Source organism: Triticum dicoccoides, chromosome 3A, assembly GCF_002162155.2.
Source record: "Triticum dicoccoides isolate Atlit2015 ecotype Zavitan chromosome 3A, WEW_v2.0, whole genome shotgun sequence".
NCBI classification, from domain to species: domain Eukaryota; kingdom Viridiplantae; phylum Streptophyta; class Magnoliopsida; order Poales; family Poaceae; genus Triticum; species Triticum dicoccoides.
Window position 1 is genome coordinate 334,788,220 of NC_041384.1, and position 27,403 is coordinate 334,815,622.

A 27,403-nucleotide genomic window follows, 5' to 3' on the forward strand; every position below is an offset into this window, starting at 1 on the left:
GCATACATAGTTTAGTACAAGCCCAGGCTCAAGTACAACTATGGTGAGGAACATTACATCTCATCAGAGGCATTCCAAGCTCCTATACATTATTTTTCTACACCTCCGGAATTCAGTACACACTAAGTCATATTCCACCAGACGCGCAGGTCTGTGGAAATACAACTGTTACAATACTAGTCAAACTACTACCAACTCAGATGTCTCCATAGTAATCTTCATAGAGATTACTACCATATCCTGGGAGCTGAACATGATCATCTGGAAACAGTCGGTTCTGTGGAGCTTGCGGTCCATAAGGACTCGGATGTGGCATTGGTCCAACAAACGGTGGCAGACGGGGTCCACGGGGAGGGGTGATGCCTCCTACATCACGCCAGTCGATACGATCTGGCAGACCAGACTGCACGGGGTACAAATCCCTCATGTCCATATACCCAGCCTGCACGGCAGGTGCAAACCGTGTCAGAGTGGCCCAGTGATCAGCTCGACTGTTGAAAAGCTCCATTCGCAAGGCATGATTCTCACAGTCCTTGTCCTCAAGCATCTCTGTGGTCGTGCGGAGTAGTGAATCCTCATGGGAGGAGTCAGCGTAGAGAGCCTGGTAGTAACCTTCTACACCAGGAGTGATGCTGGCATATAGCGGAACTCAGTGTTCCGAAGCAAAGGAAGTCTAGCTCACATGATGGTCATCATCGAGTAAGTTGCGTCCTGTACGGACATCTCGATGGTAATCCCAAGTCCATATGAACAATGGAGGGATTCAGTAGCTTCAGGATAGGAAGGGTATATCCTGACTGTGCAAAGATATTGGCTCTGGTTGAAATCTCGATATTGCTCCTCAATGGTATATTCAGGATACCATCGATAGCCCGCCTCAGTCATCACACGGACTAGCATGGCCATGTGACCAGGTACATCGAGGCATCGAGTCAAACGAACCACTTGATTCTGGGTGCGGGTGGCCATCTAAAAGCAGGAAATAATGCAAAGGCATTAGAATTTTCTAGGAGAAATCGGACAGCATAACGGCTGTAAATGCTCAGAAAAAGATTTGAGACATTCACAACAGTTGCCAAAACCACTCAACAACATCATATCAAGGTTCTGGTTCAACTAACAACATACTAAAAGTAGTAGAAACTGAACTGAGGCCTGAAACCAACAATCCTAAGATTCTACGGATTAGTAACATGTGAACCTGATAGAAGATGAGATCCTAGTCCTTAACCCACGTAGAAAGAGAAGAGGATGACTCAGATCAGAGGGCATAAGGTAAAGGAGTAAAAAGAGCCTTACATCCCTCCCACAATCAATTCCCCTACATATAACTAAAGCATTTCTAGACTCGACATCGACCAGTTTGGCTTGACGAACCTACAGGCAGTCCGGCTCTGATGCTAATGCTGTCAGGAGCCTGATTCCAAGTCACACTGATCTAGCCTGTAACACCTCATATCACTTTGCGGCCTCACGCACGGTATTCCCACGGGTGTTGCCTTACCATGGCCCAGGACCGTTTGCGCGTTTTGTCTCACGTATATGATAATGTCGCAAGCATCCATATGACAGAGAACCCGGGCCAACATGACTAGTCGTGAGCCCAAAGTGGCACTAACTTACAGGGACAAGCATACATGAATCAACCTCGAGCATGCCGGTCAGCAGCATATGAATCCGATCTGTAGCAACTGGGCTAACAGGACTCCGGGAACCCGGGATGTAGCAGGCTAACAGGACTCAGGATGTCTCCGCATGACATTTCCCCGAAGGGATAGACACAGGAACGAAGTGAATCACATGCCGGCCAGTCAAGTGTTCCAGAGCAGTAGTGCGCTGGGCTAGCAGGACTCCGGTGAACCAGGCTGTAGCGGACTACTATGGCTCATGGAAGCACAAGACTACATTTCCCCATAAGAGAGGCTACCAAGGATAAATAACTAGATTGTCGGATCCAACACATACTGAGCATTTCAAACATACACATAATATGCTCGATATGTGTAAATACAACATGGAATCACAACAAAACTCTACAACTCAAAGTACTTTATTTAGAAGGCTCCAGAGATCCTTACATAATATGTTCATACAGGTAGGGGTCACACGACCCGACACTCAAGTCATACAAACATACAAGCACATGCAGAAGCAAACTTTTCTGAGTACAAACAACTAGAAAGCAAGAAGGCTTGACGAAGCCTGTCTATATACAAGGCCCTTCATGGCTCAAGATCACCGCCTGGATGGCAAGTCACTCATAAACATCGAGATCTACATAGAACCCATCGGAGGGGCGGTGTTCTCTTCTGCAACAGTAGTTAAGCAAACATGAGTACAAAGGTACTCAACAAGTCTTACAACAGATCCTACTATACATGCAACATTCTCAAGAAGGATAGTGGGGTTATTGCAGCAAGCTAGCTTTGACTCTTGGCTAAGCTATCCTATGAGACAGCAACTTGTAAATGTTTTGCGCACACGAGTCTACTCACCACAAAAATACACTATTGTGGATCCTCCTCCGTCATCCTACGGAAGGGCCATCCATGACACTCACACTTGTCTTGAGGCTTTTAGGAGTATCCATTTACTTGTCTATGAATAGTATAGGCAACCAAGCAGTCCTTTACCACGGACGCGACTATTCGAATAGATGATGTTAACCCTATAGGGGTGTACTTCTTCATACACGCTCTCACCACTTATCGTCGTTTACATGACATGTACTCGGCAACCTTCAAGCAGAAGCCCAACGAGGGTGTCGGCCACGGCCTACCTAAACACTCAAGTCTCTAGTCCAGGTTTATCGCCTATCCAGGTTCCATCCGCAGGGAGTCCGGCCGAGGTTTCCACATACGGCCCCGAATGATGTGTACAGGGTTCCGAGACACCAAACGGGCGCCCGACATGTTGGCCACGGTGTATCTACCGCATCATAGCCCACCCCTAGGGTCAGCGCTTTGCACGGCCGCCAACACATATCCTATAAGCACCAGAAACTAGTTGCAACTCCTAGACAGAGAACTAGGGTGGTTAAGAAGCCGAGAGGGTACATTGGTTTCAGGCCCAATGCATGGTAGTAGCTGGTTCTTAAATCACACATACAGATCTCGGTGCTTAAGGATGGTTCCAATGAAACAACCAACCATGTACTCCTACATGGCCTCTCATTGATACCTTTACCAAATTGTGTTCAACACATCACTCACATTACTGACATAATCATTTCACTCTAGCTCATCACCCAGATGAACCAGACCTGACACAACTCTAAGCATAACAGGCATAGCAAGGTAGGAAACACAGACATGGCTCAATCAACTCCTACAGATGCTAGTGGGTTTCATCTAGTTACTGTGGCAATGACAAGTCATGCAGAGGAAATGGGTTCAACTACCGCAGCACACAGCAGTTTGAAACGTTGTTGTCTTAATGCAGTAAATGAGAGCAGGAGCGAGAACATGGGATTGTATCGATATAATCAATGGGGCTGCTTGCCTGATGGAGTGGTAGTAGGGTACTGCCGTTCAGTCGGATATTCGTAGGTATCCTCGGAGGCAGAACTGATACGTCTCTAACGTATCTATAAATTTTTATTGTTCCATGCTATTATATTACCAACCTTGGATGTTTTATATGCATTTATATGCTATTTTATATGATTTTTGGGACTAACCTATTAACCTAGAGCCTAGTGTCAGTTTCTGTTTTTACCTTGTTTTAGAGTATCATAGAAAAGGAAAATCAAATGGAGTCCAATTGACCTGAAACTTCACGGAACTTATTTTTGGACCAGAAGAAGCCCACGGAGTATCGGAGTTGGACAAGGAGAGTCCCGGGCTGCCCACGAGGGTGGGGGGCGCGCCCACCCCCCTGAGCGCGCCCCCTGCCTCGTGGACAGCCCGGAGGTCCACCGACATACTTCTTCCTCCCATATATACCCATATACCCTAAAAATTTCGGGGAGCACAATAGATCGGGAGTTCTGCCGCCAGAAGCCTCCGTAGGCACCGAAAACCAATCTAGACCCGTCCCAGCACCCTGCCGGAGGGGGAATCCCTCTCCGATGGCCATCTTCATCATCCCGGTGCTCTCCATGACGAGGAGGGAGTAGTTCTCCCTCGGGGCTGAGGGTATGTACCAGTAGCTATGTGTTTGATCTCTCTCTCTCTCTCTCTCTCGTGTTCTTGAGGTGGTACGATCTTGATGTATCGCGAGCTTTGCTATTATAGTTGGATCTTATGATGTTTCTGCCCCTCTACTATCTTGTAATGGATTGAGTTTTCCCTTTGAAGTTGTCTTATCGGATTGAGTCTTTAAGGATTTGAGAACACTTGATGTATGTCTTGCGTGGGATACCCATGGTGACAATAGGGTATTCTATTGACCCACTTGATGTATGTTTTTGTGATCAACTTGGGGTTCCGCCCATGAACCTATGCATAGGGGTTGGCACACGTTTTCGTCTTGACTCTCCTGTAGAAACTTTGGGGCACTCTTTGAGGTCCTATGTGCTGGTTGAATAGATGAATCTGAGATTGTGTGATGCATATCGTATAATCATACCCACGGATACTTGAGGTGACATTGGAGTATCTAGGTGACATTAGGGTTTTGGTTGATTTGTGTCTTAAGGTGTTATTCTAGTACGAACTCTAGGGCTGTTTGTGACACTGATAGGAATAGCCCAACGGATTGATTGGAAAGAATAACTTTGAGGTGGTTTCGTACCCTACCATAATCTCTTCGTTTGTTCTCCGCTATTAGTGGCTTTGGAGTGACTCTTTGTTGCATGTTGAGGGATAGTTATGTGATCCAATTATGTTATTATTGTTGAGAGAACTTGCACTAGTGAAAGTATGAACCCTAGGCCTTGTTTCCTAGCATTGCAATACCGTTTGTGCTCACTTTTATCATTAGTTACCTTGCTGTTTTTTATAATTTCAGATTACAAAAACCATTATCTACTATCCATATACCACTTGTATCACCATCTCTTCGCCAAACTAGTGCACCTATACAATTTACCATTGTATTGGGTGTGTTGGGGACACAAGAGACTCTTTGTTTTTTGGTTGCAGGGTTGCTTGAGAGAGATCATCTTCATCCTACGCATCCCACGGATTGATAAACCTCTGGTCATCCACTTGAGGGAAATTTCCTACTGTCCTACAAACCTCTGCACTTGGAGGCCCAACAACATCTACAAGAAGAAGGTTGTGTAGTAGACATCAAGCTCTTTTCTGGCGCCGTTGCCGGGGAGGTTAGCGCTTGAAGGTATATCTTTAGATCTTGCAATCGAGCCTTTTAGTTTCTTGTTTTAGCACTAGTTTAGTTTATAAAAGAAAACTACAAAAAATATGGAATTAAGTTTGCCTCATACGCTTCATCTTTTTAATATCTTTCGTGAGTATGATGGAAAAAAAAATTGTGCCAAAGTGTTAGAAGAAGAATGCATTAAAATGTTTGGCACTAAATCTTTGAATGATGAGCATGATTGCAATTTTGTTAGTATGAACTCCTTGAATATCCATAGTACTAATGATGATTGCACTAGTTATGATGAAAATGTCTCCCATAAACATGTCAATTTTTGTGGAATGCATTGGGTTTGCAAGTACACACCAAATAGGGAAGATAGATATTGCAAGAGGCATAAGCATTTAGAAACTAAATTCTTGCAAGAAAGGCTAGATGTTTGTGCTGAAAATTTAAATTTTCTTAGCCGTACCTGTGAACTTTGCAATGAACGTGATCATTTCAGTACCCAATGCAAATTGTTTCATGATCGTATCGTGTCCAAAAATTGTGATGACTTGATTTCTCTTGCACATCATAATGAACTTAGTTTGCTCTTGGGTTATGAAGAAATGAAACGTATAACTAAGGTTGTTCCAGAATTTGCCCTTTATAGAGTTCTTAATTTTGATCTAGAAGAAATTTATATGTATTGTGCGGTGAATTGCATTGAAAACCCTTATATTGCCAATTACATAAAGAAAAGAAAACAAATAGAGGATGAAAAGAATACTAATGAAAGGGAAGAGACTTCCCAATATCCTCCTATTATTTCTTATGAAGAATCAGGTAATGAGGAGGAGCCTTCTATTCAACCAATCTCATTAATAAGGAGCTCCAAAAAGAGGATTGAACCCACACATGATGTGGTGAAAAAGAAGAAAAGAAAAAGGAAGAGAGGTAAAAATATATCTCTCCCAAATAATGTTGCTCCTATTACTGTTGTGCCTCATGAAAATATAATTGTGGAATATGATGCACTTGATGATGATCTCGTTATGCCTATTGCTTGTTGTGATGATTGTGATTGGGAAGATAATGATACTTCTTATGATCTTGAAAATCTTTTTGGCACTTGCTTGGAAGAATATGATAATTGCAATACTATTGGTGCTATCCATACTATCGATGATGAGAGTGATTATGCTTATGATATGAAAAGGCCCAAGCTTGGGGATGCTATGTTTGAAGAAGATGATGTTTTTGAGAATATATTTGCTGCAATTAATGTTTGTCCCAAGCTTGGGGATGCTACGTTTAATGCAGATGATATTTTTTGTCCCCCAAGTTTTGATAAGCAAATTTATAATGATGATAACATACCTCCTACTTATCATGATTATATCGATGAAATTGGATTTGGAGAGGTCATGACTTTATTTAGTAATGATTCCACTATCTTGGAAGAGGTTTCAATTGATTATGATGAGAACAAAGTTGCTACTTATGATAATTATTGTGATGATACATATGCTATAAAAAGTAGTGATGATTATATTTATAAAACTTGTCATGATTATGATTACCCTTTTTCTGAACATTACTCTTTTAATGTGGAAACAATTTATAGTATTCGAGTCTCTTATGATACTCCCACTAATCCGAAGGAGAAGAATTTTGCTTATGTGGAGAGTAGTAAATTTTCTATGCCTGTAGATCATGAAAAGAATGCTTTAGGTGCTGGTTATATTGTTGAATTCATTCATGATGCTACTAAAAATTATTACGAGGGAGGAATATATGCTTGTAGGAATTGCAATAATATCAAGTTTCCTCTCTATGTGCTTAAAGTTTCAAAGTTATGCTTGTTTTGCCTTCCTATGCTAGTCCATTATTGTTCCCATAAGCCACAACCTTGTGTGGGGAGTCGTGGTTAGGGCCGTTGGCTTGGGCTTGGGGTCCCGGTCGTCCTCCTCGCCCATGGAGCCGAGTGCCTGCTGCACCAAATCAAGCAGGAAAATAAATATCATATTATTCCAAGGTCAGACATCCAATCAAGTGGCAAAAGAAATAAAGAAAGAAGATCACATGAAGATTCTAAGCAAAAGAACAACTTATTTATAAAACCCTCCATTAATTTAATCTAGTTTTGTTTCAACCAAGCAGCAACTTGATCATGGTTTACTATTTATTTATCCTGGACCGAACTAGTAGATTTGATGAACAATGGCTGAATAAGAAAACTACTACTGGACCAACAAATATTAAGCATCGATCGCATGGTCTGCAAGGGTCAAAGTAAAGAGCAATTTCTACTGTACCAGATTAGACTGTTTACTCAATAAATAAACCTAAAATTTAATCTATAAGCAAGCAACATCAAAATCATTAAATAAAAACCTCAAGAGGAGCAACCCGCAAAAAAGATGCATTCAGTTTGATATATCAATGTAAACAAGACAAACAACGCTTAAACAATGAAAACAGAAGCAAGACAGAATAATTGATGCTGATGTGGCTTGCATGTGACTCCATTTTCGGTTGCGACATCGACTAGAACATCTTAGGCAAAGAGGGATCACAAGTCCAGAGCAAAATAAGATAAATGCATTTACTCACAATTCCTAGTTCCTTACCAAACAACAATAACAAGATAGTCAGGCCACTTGCATCAGACCATAAACTGGCCAGAATTAATGCGATGATACAGAAAATGTAGAGGGAGGAGAGTTGTTGTTTATTACCACCATTGATTATTGTTGTTGTTGTTGTAGTTGATCAAAAGGGTGACTTGGTTGCTTCCTAATCTCGTTACTGATCCAGTTCCAACCGACCTCCTGCCTGGAGCTGGACTAGAGGGATTCCAGCTCTACCTACAAACCAGGCATATTAATTGGCAATATATAACATGTATCTATCTAATTCGCAGCAAGGAAATCAATCAACTAAAAGAGAGTCATGTCCTGAATATTAATTGGTAACCAAGATCCAACCAGCAGAATGATGGCATGCCAGGATGCCAAAAACTGTTAGTTCAACAAGGAGAATATATCAACGGAAAATCCAAAAAGAAGAAACAAGGCTTGCCGCTGGTCTATCCACAAAGTACCTGGGATAGATATATGCTAGCAGCTAGCATTCTTGCTGGAATAATATTTGCATGTATGTGCTTGCAAACTAAACCATACATTTTCTGCTAGCTGCCATGATTAAGGCCCGGGATTTGATACTATTTGCATAATCATGGTGCTGTTATACAAATATAAATATAGAAACCAAATACTCAATGTTCTTCCATAACCCGGATTTACTATCATCATATTGTGCCCTTACTTATTATCAGTTTTGATAGAAACTAGGTATTATGACAGTCTAATGCATCCAATATTTATAATGACATTACAAATTGTACCATTAAGACATAAATTCTTGACTTGCCTCCACCACCTACATATGAAGATTAACTAATTGTTAGTACATTACTGACAAATGTTTCTCTTGGATAGACGCATCACTACATGTGTACATAATTAGGACATACAGATCACATTTGTTACTTCATAGACCCACACATAATCAGATTTAGCTACAAGGCTTTGAAAGCCGGCATCCTTGCAATAAGAAAAAAATAAATGAAAAATAAAATATGCCACTCACAAAGGGAAACGTAATTACAATTCTAACAGAAGAATGACATGCATCCCTCTCCTTTGTAATGGCTCGGCCAGGAAATTGTTACATGTTACAAATTTGTGGATGATGCATGCACAAGAACAACCATGGATTTATTTACCTACTGGAACAGGCCAACCGATTCATGGCTGGATCTGTTTAGTTACCTGCACATACTAGAAAACCACTGACACAACTTACCTATAGCAACTAGATCTGGAGGTGGGGCAAGGAAGGGGCGACGAGAAACCACTCACATACCAGAAGCTTACCTCTTGAATTCTGTAGGCAGGACAGAGGGAAGGAAATCAGCCGAAATAGAGGTCGCACGTGGAGAAAAATCGGTAGTGGATCCTCGGCAGCGGTTGACGGTGCTACTGCTCCTCGGCATGGCGGACGGAGCTGCTGCTCCTGGGCGGATGGTGCCCTGCGGGGAGAGAGGCCAGGGTCAGAAATGATGTGGCACGAGGGGACCAGAGGACGGGCGGCGGCGCGGTTGAGTTAGGTTTAGGTTGGGGGCGGCGGCGGCGCAATCGAGTAGAGAGAGGGGGAGGGGGATTGGGGAGTGGACGGTGTGTTTTTTCTTTTTATTTTCCTGGTCTGGTCCGACTCGTGTCTTTTCCATCACGCCCGCATGGCTCTCTTTCCGCGCCTTATTCTTCGGATGCTACCCCGACACCTTTTCTGTTCCTACGAATCACCGACACACAAACAATCAGTAAAGATGGTAACTGTCGACATAAATTACGTCAGTGCTCTGGTGGTGCTACGGTGACAGATAATGTGTCAATGAGGTTATATAACACTGTCATACTATGTGTCGGTATAGTTTGGGGCAAAAGAACTGTCGGTGATGCTCACTTTTACCAACATATGCATGTCGTCTTTGTGGTTTCGTGGTGTAGTGAATGCGCAAGATAAGAATGAGTGATATGGATGGCGTTCATAGGGAGACCGGAGTGGATGCATAGTGGTGTATTGATTGGTGAATATGTGGACTCGTGTGCGCCACCCCAAAAGAGTTACTTGCAGTCATAGTTCAGGATAGCCACCGAGTCAAAGTTGGCTTGCTGCAGTTAAACTCCACCACCCCCCTTTGTTGATACTGATGCATATGTAGCTAGTTCTAATGTAAGTCTTGCTGGGTACATTTGTATTCACGTTTGCTTAATTTATTTATTTTCAGAGAGACTTCAGTCTCGCTGGTAGTTCTGCGTGGACTTCGACATTTAGCTCGTTACCTTAGCTACAATCTTGTACCCTTGGGAGGGTCTTGTAGATAGTCAGGCTTCTCAGCCTTTTTCATTTGTAATTGTCTGTACTCAGACAAGTTAAGCTTCCGCATGTGCTTATTGCTTGTATGATTTCAATGTTGGGTGATCAGACCCATGTTTGTAATATCTGGCTCCTCAGAGCCTAATGAATAAATACTTTGAGTCGTAGAGTTTTGTTTTGATGCCATGTTGTATTTGCACATATCGAGCATATTGTGTGTATGTTATTGAAATGCTTGGTATGTGTGGGATCCGACAACCTAGTTGTTTATCCTTGGTAGCCTCTCTTACCGGGAAATGTCTCCTAGTGCTTCCACTGAGCCATGGTAGCTTGCTACTGCTCCGGAACACTTTGGCTGGCCGACATGTGTCCTTCTTCATTCGTGTGTCTGTCCCTGCGGGGAAATGTCATGCGTTGTCCCTTTAAGTCCTTGTAGCTTGCTACAACTTGGGTTCATACGTTGATGACCGACACGTTCATTGTCGGGTCATGTATGCATGTCCCTGTAAGTTAGTGCCACTTTGGATTCACGACTAGTCATGTCGCCCTAGGTTCTCTGTCATATGGATGCTAGCGACACTATCATAAACGTGAGCCAAAAGGCGCAAACGGTGTAACACCCACGATGCGGCTATATCTCCCACGTGTCAGAGCACGACTTAGAGGCATAACCGCATTGTAGGCATGTCGCAAGAGGGGTAATCTTTACACATCCCATGTACCGAATAAGAAAGGGATAAAGAGTTAGCTTACAATCGCCACTTCACACAATACATGAATATAGCATTACATCATCCAGAATACAATCAAGGTCCGACTACGGAACCAAAATAAAGAAAGACAACCCCTAATGCTAGATCCCCGATCTCCCCGACCGGGCTCCACTACTAATCAACTGGAAACGAAACAACACAACGAACACGATCTTCATCGAGCTCCCACTTGAGCTGGGTTGCGTCACCTGCACTGGTATCATCAGCACCTGCAACTGGTTGGAAGTATCTGTGAGTCACGAGGACTCAGCAATCTCACACCCGCGAGATCAAGACTATTTAAGCTTATGGGTAGGAAAGGGTAGTGAGGTGGAGCTACAGCAAGCACTAGCATATATGGAAGCTAACTTACGCAAATAAGAGCGAGAAGAGAAGCAAAGCACGGCCGTGAACTAGAAGTGATCCTGAAGTGATCCTGAAACTACTTACGTTCAAGCATAACACAAGAACCATGTTCACTTCCCGGACTCCACCGGAAAGAGACCATCACGGTTACACACGCGGTTGATGCACTTTAACTAAGTCAAGTGTCAAGTTCTCTACAACCGGATATGAACAAATTCCCATCTGCCCATAACCGCGGGCACGACTTTCGAAAGTTCAAAAACCTGCAAGGGTGTCCCAACTTAGCCCATCACAAGCTCTCACGGTCAATGAAGGATATTCCTTCTCCCAGGACCACCCGATCAGACTCGGAATCCCGGTTACAGGACATTTCGACAATGGTAAAACAAGACCAGCAAGACCACCTGCTGTGCCGACAAATCCCGATAGGAGCTGCACATATCTTGTTCTCAGGGCACACCGGATAAGCTAAGCGTACAGGAGCCAACGTAACCCAAGTTGCCAAGGGACGGCCCTGCACGGTGCTCTAGTTTGGACCAACACTCAGAGGAGCACTGGCCCGGGGGTTTAAAATAAAGATGACCCTCGGGAGCACGACTCCCAAGGGAAAAAGGCTTAGGTGGCAAATGGTAAAACCAAGGTTGGGCCTTGCTAGAGGAGTTTTATTCAAAGCGAACTGTCAAGGGGTTCCCATTATAACCCAACCGCGTAAGGAACACAAAATCAAGGAACATAACACCAGTATGACGGAAACTAGGGCGGCATGAGTGGAACAAAACACCAGGCATAAGGCCGAGCCTTCCACCCTTTACCAAGTATATAGATGCATTAATTAAAATAAGAGATATTGTGATATCCCAACAAATATCCATGTTCCAACAAGGAAAAAAATCCATCTTCACCTGCAAATAACAACGCTATAAGAGGGGCTGAGCAAAGCGGTAACATAGCCAAACAACGGTTTGCTAGGAAAGGTGGGTTAGAGGCTTGGCATGGCAATATGGGAGGCATGATATAGCAAGTGGTAGGTATCGCGGCATAGCAATAGAGCGAGCAACTAGCAAGCAAAGATAGAAGGGATTTCGAGGGTATGGTCATCTTGCTTGAGATCCTGCAAGGAAGAAGAACGAGTCCATGAAGAAGACAAACGGACGTAGTCGAACGGATCCTCACAAACGCGACGTTATCGGAACTAACCCGAAGAAGCAACACCGGAAAGAAGCAAACAACATAGTAAACAACCAACACATAAGCATGGCATGATGCACAACCAAGTATGATGCATGTCCGGCTTAATGAGGCATGGCATGGCAAAGTGCACAAACAATACTACAAATTAAGTGGAGCTCAATATGCAACGAGTTGCATATTGACGGAACACCACATGTCTTATTTAGTTCTCTCTCGTTTATGTACCCAACAATATTAAATGTTGATTAACAAGGCAAGGGGTGAAGCACAACAAAACTACCTATCTAGGCAAGTTTAAATGAGGCCGGAAACAACGAACAACAATTCCGGTAAAACCCCATATGCATATTTTAAGGTTTGGTACTGTTCTGCCCTAAATCATATTTTAGAGTTGTTAAACATGCAAAGTAATGCCACCATGTTAAACTAGGCATTTTTCTACCCCATTAACATATAAAGTTTATTAAATTCCGAGTTACGGTTATTTAGTTATGAATTAAAGCATTTTACCATGGCAATTAAGCAAATTAAGGTAAACATCATTTTAGACATTTTAAACATGATTGAAAACGGCATATTATGAAACTACACAAAATTCTAAGCAACTTTCATATATAGAGTTTTTACATGTGATGCTTAGTTTGTGAATTAAGATATGCATGAAGTTCAAGGGGGTTTTGTAAAACTAGCAAACTCTGGATAATTGGACAAAATCGCAGGCAAGAAAAAAAACACACTGGGCCGAAAGTGGTTGGCCCAACAGTGCACAGGGAAAAAGTGTGGGGCTGCTCACATCGAGCCGTGGCCCGGTCGGGAGATGCTGGAAAAGGGGCGCGCTGGGCCGGCCTGCCTGCAGCCCACGCGAGCGTTGGAGCTGGGCCAGTTGCTGGACCTGGCGCGAGACACGACCCAGGCGTGGGTTGCTGGGGTCAACACGACGACGAGGGATCGCTCATCCTCTGTTCAGAGGAGGACGGGGAAGAAGGCAGGGGCGATGCAGGGAAGCAGAGGCGTGGTGGTCTCGATGGGCAGCGGGTGGTCTCAGCGGGCTCTTTGAGTCTGGGTGAAGCTTTCCGCAAGATGTCATGGCGCTTCTCCATGTATCCCAGCCATCCATTGGTTGCTCCAGGGTGCCCGTCAACCGTCCTTCACCCAGTAGTGTGTATTGAATTCTTGTCTCGAGTCTCGAAATCTTGAAGTCTTGAAAGTCCTGAAGATGCAGTCCTTGCCGATGCCATCATGAATTTTTCATCATTGACATAGAGTCCTCCATTCTCACACCACTCTCGAACACTCATACCAACCCCATCTACTATAGCGTAGCACTGAAACTAAACAACGTCCCGGCTTGGTAACAGTGAGATGGGTTCCTACCTCATGCATTCTACTCAACTACAAGATTCAATAACACTACTGGAGGGATTGTTAAAAGGGTGCTACCACATGCAAATTAAACATAGGTATGAAAAACATGGTCAAAGTGAACTTGCCTGGTAAGTTGATGAAGATAATAACGCTCTTGAAAATAGCTTGGTAGAACTATTCGTCACTCCGTTGAAAATCGGTATAGTCCAACATAGCATTCATATAAGCAAACATACTAGTAAGCAATTCTAACACTCATCAACAAATAAAATGCAAACCAACAAGGGATACCAAATAAAAACCAAGGAAAACTAAACGACGAAACTACTAAAGAAAACTCACATAACACAAAATAGTTTTGTCCTAAGTACAACTTAACAAAGAAAATACTAAACTAATAATTTTAACAGAAAATAAAATTTAAATCGACTAAGTTAACAGAAAGTATATTTTCATAAAGTTTTACTAGCAAAAGGAAACACATAAAAAGCTAAATTAAAACTCTAATTATGCTTAAAACAAAACTATTAAGAAAAAGAAATAAAACATTTTATCTTTCTGTAAATAAAAGTTCACCCTCTATAACTACAGAAACAAATCTGAAATAAAATATAGCAGAGGTGAAAATATATTTTAAAAAATTAAAACAACAGAAAACAGCAGCAAGTTAAAAAAACTAGCACAGTGTTGTTTTCGTGAAAAACTAATTTTAATGACATTTATAAATACCCAAATTAATCCTACTGCTAGGTAAGGTCAAAACAAAGCAGTGACAAAATAATCACCTAAAAATATTAATTCTAGCTCATTTTATAGCAGAAATACTAATCTACATAAAACTCATCAAAACAATTTTTAAAAACTAAAACATGGCCGAAACTATTTTATACAGAAACTTTAGGAAATTTTCAGACTAGATCAAAAAGAATCAGTCAAAAACTCTAAATAACCTAAGAGATATAGAAATTATGAAACTGAAACTTTTCTGTTTTTAACCAAACGAAAATAAATAGAAAACTAACTAGCGCTATTGGGCTTGGGGTGGTGCAATCAAAAGCTATACAGCGCTCAGTCTCAACTTAACAGAAACCTGCGCGTGCAAATAACTAAAAGAAAACTGATCTGTTCGGTCTAGTCTAAACTGTAACTTAACCGAAGTACACCGATATAATAAAGAAAAATGATCTCCTAAACCGATCTAATCTAACTTAACGGTTCGATCTAAAGAAGAAAAAACGAACAGAGGAGATGCGCTCGTGCTTACAGAGAAGAACGTGCGTGGCAGAGAAGAAGAGGCCGGTGGGTGGCGAGGCTCCGGTTGTCGGCGGCGTTGGCGAGGATGTCCAGGCGATGCGGAATGTCGAGGGCGTCCGATTTTCTGTGGATGGTGAGGCGAAGGGACATCGGGGTCGAGCGTAGCGTCGAGGTGAACTCCATGAACTCCTATGGCGTCGGGAGCTCAAGCTGGTGGCTCCGGTGCTTCCTGGACGTCCAAAACGTGTCAAAGAGATGTGTGGGGTTGGGCTAGGCCGGCAGCAGAGGTTAGGGGGGTTGGGGATACTCACCGGTGGCGAGTTTTGACGGTGAACATGCGGCGGCGGAGCGAGATCGGTTTGTCTAGTGAATGTGCTACGGTGCTGTTTTGACTTGTGGTTCGAAGGGAAACGAGGAAGGAGGCTCGGGGTATATATAGGACGTGTTTCTTGGGCGAGGGGAATGTTTTAGCTAGGGTTTGGGAGAGGCACAGACTCAGCCGGCGTCGGTGCGTGAGATACGTGCGAGATATGTACGCATATCTTGTGGTAGGTTGGGGATGGAGTGGGGTCCAATGATCAGAGGGAGTTAAGGATAAAGAAAGGAAAAAAATGAGAGAGAGAGAGGGGGTTACTTGAGGGATAGAGATCCAGGCGTACGAGGGATCGAGCGTGCGTGGGGAAGCGGCGCTGGTGGCGTCTGCGCGGGCGGCTGGGCTGGCGCTTGCTGGTGGGCTGTGGCCCGGGTGGCTGGGCTTGCTGTCCTGGAGCCCCGCTGAGCCGTTTCTTTGAAATAGAGAGAAAAGAAAATATACAGAGAGAAAATAAAAATACTTTTGTATAGGACATATATATATCCGAAAACTCAGAAAAATAAATCCTACACCGTGTACATTTTTTCAGAGGCAAAATCCAAACTTAAAAAAACATATTTTTTATAAATTCCAAATAAACTCCAATTTGAATTCAAAAAGTTTTGGCATTAATATCTCCTAACTTTTTGGAGTGTCATTTAGCTCCTCTCATACTTTTAAACAAGTATTTGTCAGGGGTATATGAAATAAATTTCGAATGCCAAGTTGAATCCAAATTCAAATAAAATTCAAATGCCTATGAAATTTCCAAATGCCACTCAATTTCACACAATCAGTCACACAACAATCAAACAAAAAATCATAAATATTTATTTAATATAACATTTCAAAATTTAGAATTTTGGGATGTTACAAACCTACCACACTTAAGATGAATCTCGTCCTCGAGATTCGAAGAGGTTAGCAACAAAAGGTTAGGGTTTGGGGGTCTTCCAACAAATCCATTGTCCGGAGATGTCTGGGGTGCTACCACACTTAAAAGCAGGGTTATGTTTCTGACAGAAACTTATGTACTCCTTACTTTGGATTAGCAATGTCGGTCTTCTCAGATCTTCGGGATAACTCCTACACCGGGGCTCTTTTGGTAGGGGCATAACCTTTTCCTTCAATCTTTGAGTCCTTTCAATCATGGTGAGTTTCTTCTGAGACCGGGTCTTCTCAATTGATGGGTTTGTCGCCAGTACTAAACAATTATAGAAAATCTCATGGTGGTCAACAATTAATGGTTTCTCCTGCAGGAAAGGGTCTCGGTTGAATCTCACCATATATCCTACGATTGGCAACGGTTGCATGTGCAATGTTTCATCGTCCTACCATTCGAAGGTTTAAACAAAGTTTTTGACATCGTCGTCTCTCTACTATGGGTAAGTCACTCTAGATTTACCATCCCAAATAGCAAGAGCGAATGATGAGAGTAAGTCGGTATGGTGATCAATCCATTCCGCACCCAGATCATTACCTTGTATAAGGTTTAGCGAATCTATTATTTCTAACACTCGGGCATTCTCACAAGCATTGCAGAATTTCTCTTGTCGATGAGCTGAGTTTCAATAAATCCATTGATTCTGCAAGCTTAATGAAACATCTATCATTACTTCACAACTCTCAGGTTTTCATATCCTCCTAAGAAACGTATGCTGATTAAATCAGAGTTTTTCTTCCAAAATTTCCTTCCTTCAGCAAGAGTGTGCTTGCTTCTTATTAACTCATGGGCCTGTGGGTTATGGCCCACTTCAACTCTTGTACAATTTTAACTCATCCTTTCATGGATTATTGTTCAATATTCCATATTATACCTCTTTTAAATCCAATAGTGTTTCGACGATCACACAAGACCCCAACATACTTGGTCCAGCTCCCTTCTATGGACCGTCATGAATAACACATTTCTTACTTCATTGCTCCTGTGGCTTTACGGAGTACTATGATAATCCACAAGTATAGGGGATCACAACAGTTTTTGAGGGTAGAGTATTCAACCCAAATTTATTGATTCGACACAAGGGGAGCCAAAGAATATTCTCAAGTATTAGCAGCTGAGTTGTCAATTCAACCACACCTGGAAACTTAATATCTACAGCAAAGTATTTAATAGTAAAATAATATGATAGTAATGGTAACGATAGCAAAAGTAACGGTAGCAAAAGTAATGTTTTTGGTATTTTATAGTGATGATAACAATAGCATCGGAAAAATAAATAAGCGAAGAACAATATATGGAAAGCTCGTAGGCATTGGATCGGTGATGGAGAATTATGCCGGATGCGGTTCATCATGTAACAGTCATAAGCTAGGGTGACACAGAACTAGCTCCAATTCATCAATGTAATGTAGGCATGTATTCCGAATATAGTCATACGTGCTTATGGAAAAGAACTTGCATGACATCCTTTGTCCTACCCTCCCGTGGCAGCGGGGTCCTAGCGGAAACTAAGAGATATTAAGGCCTCCTTTTAATAGAGTACCGGACCAAAGCATTAACACATAGTGAATACATGAACTCCTCAAACTACGGTCATCACCGAAAGTGGTCTCGATTATTGTCACTTCGGGGTTGCCGGATCATAACACATAGTAGGTGACTATAGACTTGCAAGATAGGATCAAGAACTCACATATATTCATGAAAACATAATAGGTTCAGATCTGAAATCATGGCAGCCAGGCCCTAGTGACAAGCATTGAGCATAGCAAAGTCATAGCAACATCAATCTCAGAACATAGTGGATACTAGGGATCAAACCCTAACAAAACTAACTCGATTACATGATAAATCTCTGTAGCGCCCGGATAATCAGGCTATAGCAATCCCACGTTAATGATGCCACGTCACCTCTGTCACTGTACTTAATCTCGGGTTCAAAACCGATTCAAATTCAAATTTAAAATAAAGTTAATTAATAAAAGTTTATAAAATTTAAAACAAAAATGTCCGATGTGTGCAAATAAATGCCTAGGAATTTATGGTGTGGGATCCATGCTTTTATAAAAAAACCTAAATACTTAAAATGAATTAAAACAGAAAACAAAATAAATAAAGAAAATAATATACAAAAACAGAAAACAAAATAGCAAAAAACGAAAAGAACACCCCCTCGCCCTGGGCCAAGTGGCCCAGCTGGCCCTAGCCGCCCGAATGGGCCGGCCCATCCCGTCCCCCATATCCTCCCCCACTACACACCGGCACCCCACACTCCCTCCCCCGCAAAATATCTTCCCCCCTCTCTCCCCCGATTTGGATCGGGATCAAGAGGAGAAGAGCTCGACGCCGCCCGATGCCGTTCGTCGCTGCCCGGAACGCCACCGCCGCGGGCTGCCTCGTCGACGGCCACCTCGCCGGACTGCCCCTCGATGTCGTTGCCCCGCCTACCTCCCCACACCCCGCTGCCCGAATCCCTACGGCCCCAGTGAGCCCCACCTCTCTCCCTCTCTGCTCCTCGTGCCGCCCCACAGTCATGCACGCGCGCGGCCACGCGGCCTCAGCCGCGGCCCCGCTCGCCTGTCCTGCATCACCACGGCGCCTCTCGTCCCACGCGCGCGCCATCGCCGTGCTCGTCAGCACCGTGTCGCTCGCCGCCCTCGCTCCCCGCGCACGCCCGTCGCCTACTCCGGCGAGCCGCCCTACGCGCACTGCCGCCCGACCTCGCAGCCGTCGTCCGCCATGGTTCCCCGCTTTGTTGCTGCTCCACCACGGCCCCGCACGGCGCTCGCCACACTCGCCCTGCTCTCCCTTGCCGCGCTACTCGTTACGCCCTCCATGTGCCCGTGCCTCCGGCCTCTCCCCCTGCAGCCCAGCCTCGCCCCGCTCGGCGCCTCCACTCGGGACCGCCCACGGCCACCGCAGCGACCTGCGCCTGCCTCCGACGCGCCGCCTCCCGCTTGTCCCTGCAGTCGTTGCCTCGCCACGCCGCCCGCATCCGCGCTTGGTCGCGCCCTGACTCGCCAGCGTGCCCACGCCCCACTGTTCCCGCTGCCCCGCCGCGTCGCCCCGCTCCGGCCACGGTCGCCGCTGTTGGGCCACGCGCCGGCCCCTTCCTCCCTGGCCGCGCGCTCATGCACCTGGCGCACGCGACCGCACCACCGGCGCAAAGCCCCGGTTAGCCCCGCGCCCACACCCTCTAAGGAGCGCCCGATAGGCCCCTAGGGCCAATGACATGTGGGGCCCGGCCCCATAACGATTTAATAAAAAAAGGAATTAAAATAAATAAATAATTAATAATAAAAATAATTAATTAACTAAATAATCAACTTAATTACTTCTGATCAAATTAACTAATTATGATTAATTAACCTAATGACTAATTAACCTAATTACCAATTGTTAATTAGCTAAACAGTCTAGGACTAGTGGGACCCACCTGTCAGGTTGACCAGGTCAATTGATGGCGTCATGCTGACGTCATAATGACACCATGATGATGTCAGCAAACACTATTCTGGATAATGTTGATTTAAATAATTAAATAAATCCTAAAATTGATTTAAATCTTTTAAAATTAATATAAAATAAACCGTAGCTTGGATGGAAAAATTTTGTACATGAAAGTTGCTCAGAACGACGAGATGAACCCGGATACGCGTCCCGTTCGTTCGCCACGCATGCCTAGCATAGCGAACATGCAACTTTCCCCCTTCGGTCATCTGTCCGTAAACGCGAAACACCGAGGATATTTTCCCAGATGTTTCCCCCCATCATCGATACCACCTCATACCGCGTTAGGGCACCCCTAGCACCGGTACTTGTCATGTCATGCATCGCTATGCATCTGTTTGCTTAATATTTACTGTTTCTTCCCCCTCTTCTCTCTCTAGACACCGAGACCGATGCCACTGCTACCCAGTACGACTACGGTGTTGACGACCCCTCTCTCTTGCCAGAGCAACCAGGCAAGCTCCGCCCCCCTTGATCACCAGATATCGCCTACTCTCTTTCTATTACTTGCATTAGAGTAGTGTAGCATGTTACTGCTTTTCGTTAATCCTGTCTTGATGCATAGCCTGTCCTTGCTACTACTGTTGTTACCTTTACCTGCAATCCTAATGCTTAGTATAGGATGCTAGTTTATCATCAGTGGCCCTACATTCTTGTCCGTCTGCCATGCTATACTATCGGGCCGTGATCACTCGGGAGGTGATCACGGGTATATACTATATACTTTATACATGATACATGTGGTGACTAAAGTTGGGTCGGCTCGTAGAGTACCCGCGAGTGATTCATGGATTGGGTCCGAAAGGACGTCTGTCCGGACGGCCCTCTGAGTGAATCTTTGTGGCGGAGCGAAAGGGTAGGTTGAGACCACCTATTAGAGATGTGGGCCTGGCCCTGGTCGGCGTCCGCGGTTATTTCAAAATAACATGCTTAACGAGATCTTGGTATTTGATCTGAGTCTGGCCAATGACCTATACGCACTAACCAACTACGCGAGAACATTTATGGGCACTCGACGTCGTGGTATCTGCCGAAGCCTTCGTGACGTCAGCGACTGAGTGGCGCGCGCCGGGTTGGACTGGAACACCCGCTCTTGTATAAGTGAGGCTAGGTCTGCTCGCCGGCCGCGTTCGCAATGTGCAGGTGTGCAATGGGCGATGGGCCCAGACCCCTGCGCCATAGGATTTACACCGGCGTGCTGACCTCTCTGTTGTACCTAGGTAGGGCTGCGACGTTTTGATCATTCGAGGTCGGGCATGACCCAGAAAAGTGTGTACGGACAAAGGGGATCGAGCGTGTTGGAAAATGTGGTGCACCCCTGCAGGGAAGTTAATCTATTAGAATAGTCGTGATCTTCGGTAACAGGACGTCTTGGAGTTGTACCTTGACCTTATGACAACTAGAACCAGATACTTAATAAAACACACGCTTCCAAGTGCCAGATACAATCGGTGATCGCTCTCTCACGGGGCGACGAGGGGAGGATCATCGGTTAGGATTATGCTATGCGATGCTACTTGGTTAACTTACCATCTACTCTCTTCTTCTGCTGCAAGATGGAGGTTACCAGAAGCATAGTATTCGACCGGACTAGCTATCCCCCTCTTATTCCGGCTTTCTGCAGTTCAGTCCACATATGTTACCCCTTTTCCATTTGATACCAATGCATACATATGTAGTGTAGCTCCTTGCTTGCGAGTACTTTGGATGAGTATTCACGGTTGCTTTGCTCCTCCTTTTCCCCCTTCCTATACCCGATTGCTACGACCAGACGTTGGAGTCCAGGAGCCAGACGCCACTGTCAACGACGACTACTACTACTCGGGAGGTTCCTACTACTACGTGCAGCCTGCTGACGACGACCAGGAGTAGTTTAGGAGGATCCCAGGCAGGAGGCATGCGCCTCTTTTGATCTGTATCCCAGTTTGTGCTAGCCTTCTTAAGGCAAACTTGTTTAGCTTATGTCTGTAGTCAGATATTGTTGCTTCTGCTGACTCGTCTATGATCGAGCTCTTGTATTGGAGCCCTCGAGGCCCCTGGCTTGTAATACGATGCTTGTATGACTTATTTTATTTGTAGAGTTGTGTTGTGATATCTTCCCGTGAGTCCCTGATCTTGATCGTACACGTTTGCGTGTATGATTAGTGTACGGTCAAATCGGGGGCGTCGCAAGTTGGTATCAGAGCCGACTGCCTGTATGAATCCCCCTTCCACACTCCTTGGCCGAAGTCAAGTCTAGACATTACAAACATTTTACTAACATGGTTGTGTGCCTTACGGGCCCACGTCACCATCTGGGTGGTATTAGGATCTTTTACTCCTCGATCCTTACTCTGAGACTCTGAACTCTCTTCTACTCAGGTTGAACGATTTTACTAACTCTAACATTAGGATCCCGTGACCACATTCACCCCAAAGTTGGATAAGCCCTAGTTATTCATTAGAGTAGTATTTGAACATTATCCACACTGTCATTTGACTCCTTTGAAACATCTTTGTTTTCAGATGGAACCCACGAGACATGTCGTGTGCCACACGACGGCCATTGGTGCCTCAGGATCACCTGCTTTGTTGGTTGAGATGATGACCTATCTGGGTTATTGCTGGCACCCTAAGTACACTGTCTACGAGGAGTACCAGGACTTCAACCAGGAGAAGTACCGAGCCATTGTCCACCTCTACTCTCGGGAGTATGACTCCACTACCGTGCTGCACACTGCTCATGGTGTTGGAGTGACTATCGACATGGCGGTCCACGATGCTGCTTATGTTGCTTTGATACGTCTTCGTGGAGAGTATCGGGAGTTGGACACCTCCCATTTCAGGCACATTGCTATCGCATCTGATGTTGGTGCGGAGGGATACTACACTGCTGCCTACTCCACTATCACCCGAGAGCCCTTCTACCATCAGAACCTGGTTCTGCATGCTAGTGGGCTGGATAGAGCTAACCGAGCACTTCGCCATGAGTTGTACACCACCCGTCAGCACCTGTACCATGTTGTGACGCTGTTGCACCCCTCTGTTCGATTTGGTGATCTGTCGCGTTCTGTGATCTACCCTGCCAGGACCGTGATGCCCTAGGGTGTCGGCTGGCCATATGTGGGAGGCTACTCTCCTGCACTAGGTCCTCTTCTGCCACCTGCGCGTCGGGTTCCGCACCAGAGTATCCGCGGACCCCAGGCTACTCACGTGGAGGACTTCCCTTCGCGTCACTACCAGCTGTCAGGCTACACCTACCTCCACAGTTCCTCCTGGGACTGATGTAGGCTTGCTTGTTAGTGTTAGTTGCATTCATCGCGAGCCTGCGTTCCGCCTGTGATGTTCTTAGCCTATGTACTGAACTCTGTGTACCGAACTCTATGCATGATCTCTTTTGTAAGATATGCCAACTACTATGTAGTATCTATCGTGTTCCTTTCATTATGCATGTTTCATCATGAATGATTCTTGTCCTTGCAAATTCTCAATGCTGAACTACCCCTGTTATATATTAGCAGGATGGTTAGACCAGGTGGTCGTGGTCGTGGTGGCCATGCCCCACCACCACCTAAGTACATGGCTAGTATGATCCAACAGTTCGAGCCAAACCGCCAATTCATGGAAAATATGATGGCTCAGTTTCCTCGCCCCAATATGAACCAGCAGCCAGCCCAAGTGACTCTGCAGCATTTCATGCACCTCAACCCAACTTTGTATTGCAGCTCAACTCAGCCTCTGGATGCTGATGACTGGCTTCGTGACATCACCTATGAAATGGAGTCTGCTGATGTAGCCCCTGCCAGCTTTCTCACCTTTGCTTCCTTCTTCCTGAAAGGACCCGTTGCTCAATGGTGGGACAACCAAAGGCGTACTCTGCCAGTTGGAACAATCATCACCTGGCCAGACTTCCAAGCTACTTTTCGTGCCCGCTTCATTCCTCAGGGAATCATGGACCGGAAGAAGCGTGAGTTCCACAACCTCACTTAGGGCAACAAAACTATGGAAGCTTATCAGCGGGAGTTTCTGTCCCACTATGCTGAAGAAGACATTGCAACTGATGCACGCAGACAGGAGAAGTTCCGTGATGGCCTCCAAGCTGACATCAAGCTCGCACTTTTAGTGCATGACTTTGCTGATTTCGCCACCTTGGTGAACAAGGCCATCAATATCGAAACTGGTCTGCAGGAACACCATAGCTCTCACAGGCGCAACCGTGACATGGGCTCATCTTCAGGCCCGTCCTCGCAGAAGCGTAGGATATGGATTCCCAATAGCATGTACCAGCCAACTACACCTGCTCCAAGGCAGTCCTATGCTGCACCATGTCTGCCTCCCCCACCAACTAGGCAGACAAGGCTTCCAGCTCCACCACCCCGAGCTCCTGTTCCCACTCCCAATAATGGTCTGTGCCTTAGGTGTGGTCAGCCAGGCCACCGTGCTAGGGAATGCAACCAGAACGAAAATCAACTAGCCCTCCCTGCAGCTGGTCGTGGAAGCAACCAGCCTTGCAACAAGAATGCCAGGTCTTATGGCCGTGTTCATGTCAACCATGTTGATCTGACTGAAGTTATAGACCAGCCTACTACTGTGATGGGTACACTCCTCGTAAATTCTGTTCCAGCATCCGTTTTATTTGATACAGGAGCATCACATTCATTCATATCAGCTGAGTTTGCACTTATGCATGGGATTAAATACGAAGAGGTGAACACTGCGATAGTGGTACACACTCCTGCGGGCCAGTGTCAAACCTCTATGGCTAGTCACAACGTTCCCGTTGAAATTGAAGGACTGGAATTCCTTGCCTCTCCCATCATACTGAAGTCCTGTAGCATTGACCTCATTCTGGGAATGGATTGGTTGAAAGCGCATACTGCTTCTATAGTTTGCGCCACTAAGACCGTCCATCTGCTACACCCTTCTGATGAAATAATTGCTTACCAGGCTCATCTATTTCGGAACGCCGAGGCACGGCTTTATGCCTTGAATGCATTGCATGCTGCACCACTCGAGGGCATTGAAAACATTCCCATCGTTCGAGAATTCCCAGACGTCTTTCCGGAAGAACTTCCAGGGATTCCCCCTGCTAGAGCTGTCGAATTCATCATTGACTTGAAACCAGGCACCACTCCTATAGCCCAACGACCCTACAAGATGCCGCCACATGAACTCACTGAGCTTAAGGAGGAAATCGACAAATCTCTTAGCAAAGGTTTCATTCGCCCTAGTTGCTCTCCTTGGGGAGCACCTTCTCTCTTTGTTAAGAAGAAGGATGGGACGAACCGATTAGTCCAAGACTATCGTCCTATCAACCAAGCCACTATTCAGAACAAATATCCTCTTCCTCGGATAAATGATCTTTATGATCAACTGGCTGGCTCATCAGTGTTCTCCAAACTCGACTTGAGGTAGGGTTACCACCAGATCCGTGTTCGTGAAGAGGATATCCCAAAGACTGCCTTCGTGACTCGGTATGGATCATACGAGTACACCGTCATGCCACTCGGCTTAACGAATGCTCCAGCCACCTTCTCTCGCCTGATGAACTACATATTCATGGATTACCTCGACAAGTTCGGCGTGGTTTATTTGGACGATATCCTTGTATTTTCCAAGAACAAGGAGGAACATGCTGAACATCTTCGTCTTGTGCTGGAAAAGCTTCGAGAGCATCAACTCTATGCTAAGTATTCCATGTGTGAATTCTGGTTCCCAGAAGTAACCTATCTTTGGCATGTCATCTCCAAGGATGGTATTGCCGTCAACCCTGAACGAGTCCAGGCTATTCTTGATTGGACTCCTCCGAAGAATGTCAAGCAAGTAGGAAGTTTTCTCGGTCTCGCCAGCTATTGTCGTTGATTTGTCGACAACTTCTCCGAGATCGCTAGGCATCTGACTAATCTATTGCATAAGGGCGTCAAGTTCCAATGGACAGACAAGTGTCAGGAAAGTTTCCAGGCGCTCAAAGACAAGTTGACTTCTGCCCTAGTGCTTGCTCCACCTGATACTAAGAAGGACTTCATCATTTACTGCGATGCTTCCCGTCAAGGATTAGGTTGTGTCCTAATGCAAGAGCGCAGAGTGATTGCTTATGCCTCTCATCAACTGCGCCCTCATGAAGAAAACTACCCAGATCATGACCTCGACCTTGCTGCTGTCATTCATGCTCTAAAGAAGTGGCGACATTACCTTCTCGGTAATCGTTGTGAGATCTTCACCGACCACCAAAGTCTGAAGTATATGTTTACTCAACCAGACTTGAACCTCCGTCAGCAGAGATGGATGGAGACTGTTGCAGACTTTGACATGGGTATATCCTATACCCCAGGCAAGGCTAATGTAATGGCTGATGCCTTGAGCCGCAAGTCCTACTGCAACCACCTCCAGGTTCACAAAGTTCAGCCCTCGCTTGTTCAAGAATTCACAAAGCTGAACCTCCATATTGTTCCCCCTGGTGCACTCGCTCCCGCTCCCCCAGAGTTCCAAAAGATGATCTTCGTGTTGTTGCTAAGGGTTCGCTAAATACCCTGGCTGTCGTACCAGATCTCGTAGATGGTATAAAGACTATTCAAGGTTATGGCTCTGAAGTCCAAAAGATTAAACGCCATCTCGCAGAAGGAAAGCCCTCATTCTTCACTATCGTTGAAGATGGCGCCTTGTACTTCAAAGGCCGCCTAGTGGTGCCATGTTCGAGGAAAAACCTAGATCAGACTAAAAAGGTTATGAAAGAAGCTCATGATACGCCTTTGTCTATTCATCCCGGTAGTACAAAGATGTACGAGGACATCCGTCAGAGATTCTGGTGGTCTAATATGAAGCAAGACATTGCTTGTTATGTTGCTGAGTGTGACGTTTGTCGTCGTATCAAAGCTGAACATCAAAGGCCTGCTGGAACTCTGAAACCTATCTCTATTCCTAAATGGAAATGGGACCATGTTGAAATGGACTTCGTCACTGGATTTCCCAAATCGCAGAAAGGTAATGATGCTATTCTTGTCGTCATTGACCGGCTTTCTAAAGTTGCACATTTTCTGGCGGTCAAAGAAACAATCACTGCTAGTCAGCTTGCAACTCTCTACATGTCCAGAATTGTTTCACTTCATGGTATTCCACTGGTTATCAGTTCAGACCGTGGCAGCTTATTCACTTCAAGATTTTGGGCAAGTTTCCAAGAAGCTATGGGAACTCATGTGTCGTTCAGTACTGCGTTTCATGCTCAGTCGCAAGGGCAGGTTGAACGTGTCAACCAAGTTCTCGAAGACATGCTTCAAGCTTGTGTAATTTCCTTCGGCAAGAAATGGGAGGAATCTCTTCCATATGCCGAGTTCTCTTATAATAATAGCTAGCTAGCTAGTCCGAAGATGTCCCCCTTCGAAGTGCTATATGGACGAAAGTGTCGGACCCCTCTGAACTGGTCAGAAACTGGGGAACGTCCACTCTTCGGTTCGGATATTATCCAATAGGCCGAAGAACAAGTCCGCATTATTCATGAGAATCTCA